A 3,337-nucleotide genomic window follows, 5' to 3' on the forward strand; every position below is an offset into this window, starting at 1 on the left:
TCAACAAACCTAAAAAGAATGCATTATTTCCCCATTTTTCATATGAGAGAACTGAGCCACAGAGGCTAGAACTTGTTACAGCTCACTGGTGGCAAAGCCTTGCCTTAAATCCAAGTCTGTCTGGCCCCAAAGCTTATGCTCTGAACATATCCATTGTACGGGCTCCTGATATGCAGATTTAAGAAATTGCCCCATTGTAATTGGGATTACAACCATATATATTCTGAGGAAGTAATTGGAATGACTATTTTATAGCCTTTCACTCTTAGGCTCAGAAATTCAAGAATCATCCAGATAGCGAATTTTTGCTTAGATTTTATTTTATTTTTTTATTTTTTGACCGGTAAAGAGCACGGTGTCATCTGCACCATGCTCAGCCAGTGAGCTCACCAGCCATCCCTATATAGGATCCAAACCTGTGGCCTCAGCGCTACCAGTGCCACGCTCTCCCGAGTGAGCCACGGGGACAGCCCTTTGCTTAGATTTTAAACTTAGAAATGCAGATGAAATAGAGAGCAGAGCATTTTCTATGTGTGATCTTTACAAACTTTTTGCCAACAATCTTTTCTAAAGAAAAGCATATCTGCAGTTTTGGAAGTTCACATTTTCAATATAGAAAGCTCTCTAACTTCCCACCAATAGAACTGCTGTCAATTTAGCTTGTTTCATATAAGGCCTCTGTGTGTGTCTCCTCCATGTCCAGGTCCTCAAAGCTTTTATGTAAGAACACCTGGAACAGAAGTCAGATGGAATTGGCCTCATCATAATCACCATACTTTTTCTTTAGGAAACAGAATCGTTGCCTTCTTTTCCTTCACAATGCTGTGTGCGTGTGTGTGTGTGTGTGCGTGTGTGTGCATGCGTGTGTGTGTGTGTGTGTGTGTAAGATTAGCAGGCAGGAGGTAGTCCAATATGAAGTGGAAAGATGAAGGGAACTACTCTTAAGAAGAATGCTATAAAGGGTTTTACAGGAGGAGTTTCAGATAAATAACTGGAGATGTCTAGTTTGAAGGTTGTGAGACTTTATGAGTTCTCAGCTTTTGGGGAAAAATAAACCCATAAAAGTCTCTGCTAGCCCTGCTGACAATATGTGCTAGGCACTGGGAACATAAAGAGGAAAACAGTGAAATCCTGTCTTACGGAATCAACAGATAAGGCTAAAATTACACAGATTTGAAATTGTCCTTGAACATTCCTCGAATTACCCATAAAGAATTATCAGGTTCCCTAGAAGCAGAGCCTGAGCTGAGGATTCTTGTGCAAGTAACTGAGCAAGTGCTCTCAGGTGAAACCTGTATGGTAATGGGGGAGGCAGAGGGTCAAGGTCAACAAATGTGTGACCTCAGCTGAACAGCTATAGTCTAGCCTCAGCCTGATCCCAGAGAGAGCTCTGGAGTGTGAATGGCACTGTAGATTTTGTACCCCCATGCGGTAAAAGGGTCAGCCTTTTGTGTCCCCAACAATCAGGCATTGGCTATAGGCCCTCTCCAGGAATTAGGGTGTAACCTCTTTGGCATTTCTGGGGGAGGTGGCTCCAATCAGATGAGGGCAATTTTCAAAAGAAGGGTGCTGCTGTGAGTGGTTAGCAGCCAGCACCTCCAGCAGTGGGGGGACGGATGTCCTGCTGAGTGAAGGGAATGTGGAGGGGGCATGACCAGCAACTGCTGCAAGTACACNTCTCCCTAGGGGAGACAACTCACAAGGCTCATTTCATGCTCACTCCAAGAATAAGATCACTGAGTGGAATGGGCACAAAACTGCCCCTCACTAGGTCAAGTTGCTTTCTCTTTAGGGATAGTGGCGAATGAGGGAGTGGACACATGTAGTTGAAGAACCTACAGTTTAGATAATGCTTCAATCTTTAGTATTAATTCTGGGCTTTTATCATTGGTTTATCTTCACTTAGAAGTGGATAGTCTATCCTACTTTCTAAGTTTTTTTTTTTTCTTTTTTAATTTAGTGGCAGGCATCGTGCTAAGTATCTTACATGCATGACCTTATTTAATCCTTACAATAACTATGAGGTAGATAATATTATAATTCCCCATTTTACAGACGAAGAAACTAAGAGTTAGAGGAGTTAGAAAAAACTTGCCCATAATGAAATTATGCAGCCAGTATTTGAACCAAAGTCTGTCTGATTCCAAAGCTCAAACCCTTAACCACTCTACTAAAGCCAACTATGAAACCTTTGACATTGCCCTTGATGGATCTTCACTCATTCATTCATTCGACAGTGTTTTATGAACGTGCCTTATGCCAGGTGCAGTTACTAGATTAGTATTAGAGTTTCAACAACGAAACCTCTGAAACAGAGCATATGTTCATGTGTTCTTGTGGGTCACTCTTCCTGCCTGCCTGTACACACAGGTCCATGTGTCTGTGTTTGTAACAATCTCAAGAGATTAATGTAAACACAAGGACCTTTGGATATTTCCTAGTAACTCAATTTACTGTTTTAAATTTTTTAACAGGCTAAAAGAGATGCTAAGCGAATGTCTGCAAAAGAGGTCACCATTAACGTTACAGACAGCATCCGACAGATGGACAGAAGTCGAAGAATCACAAAGAACTTCATCAACTAGTGGAGTGTTCAAATAGAAAGGCTTCTTTGGAGCCCTTCGTGGTACTGGAACCTTGAAGTGGGCACCCCATGCTGAATGTGAACACTGCCGAGTGCCTTGAGAGACAGTCTTACCCAGCAGCAAACAGCTCCCGGAGCTGTTGGGACCTTCTCAGCCTCCCACTTACCACGCAGGTGTATTGGTGCAGTGCTCGCATATNGATGTCCTGCTGAGTGAAGGGAATGTGGAGGGGGCATGACCAGCAACTGCTGCAAGTACACAGGATTTATGTGCCATGGTAGAAACCTACGTGTCACTTGTTCATCCATAGAACAGAGCAATTTATTTTTCTCCAGTGGTGCAACAATCCATCATTTCTTTGGCTGCACTCTAGATGAGTAGTTGGCTTGTGTTCAGAGGATGAAGCCATGTTGTATGAAAAATACGCATCTATCAACACTGGACTCTCCCAGCATGGGGAGGTTCTCACGCCAGGAGCAGAGACTGACGGTCTTTCCAGGAAGCAGACTGTGAGATGTCATATACAGTATGCTCATTAGGAAGTGCCTGTGGAGTCAACACCTGTGGAGGGAAGAGAAGGAAGTCGGAGTGGGCTGAGGCAGAAGCTGAGCCACAGTGCAGGCTGGCAAGAGCCCCAGCCAACCCCACCCCATGGGGAGCTTAGGAACTAAAGGCTTGTCAGAGTTGACCTGATTTAGGCTCAAATGGCCAGGCCTTTATACTCCTGCATTTACCCTTGCATTGCGCCACTT

The 3,337-nt window shown here is 43.8% G+C and overlaps 1 long non-coding RNA gene across 1 annotated transcript in view; it reads left to right on the plus strand.

The window, feature by feature from the left end:
• LOC103594787 overlaps positions 1–3,337 on the plus strand; it is a 16,114-nt gene that overhangs the window by 11,550 nt on the left and 1,227 nt on the right. The window contains exon 2 of the long non-coding RNA XR_550879.1: positions 2,475–2,758. This is a non-coding gene — a long non-coding RNA (uncharacterized LOC103594787). The remainder of the gene's footprint in view (positions 1–2,474; positions 2,759–3,337) is intronic.

The sequence above is a fragment of the Galeopterus variegatus genome, unplaced genomic scaffold (assembly GCF_000696425.1).
Source record: "Galeopterus variegatus unplaced genomic scaffold, G_variegatus-3.0.2 Scaffold1624, whole genome shotgun sequence".
Lineage (NCBI taxonomy): Eukaryota > Metazoa > Chordata > Mammalia > Dermoptera > Cynocephalidae > Galeopterus > Galeopterus variegatus.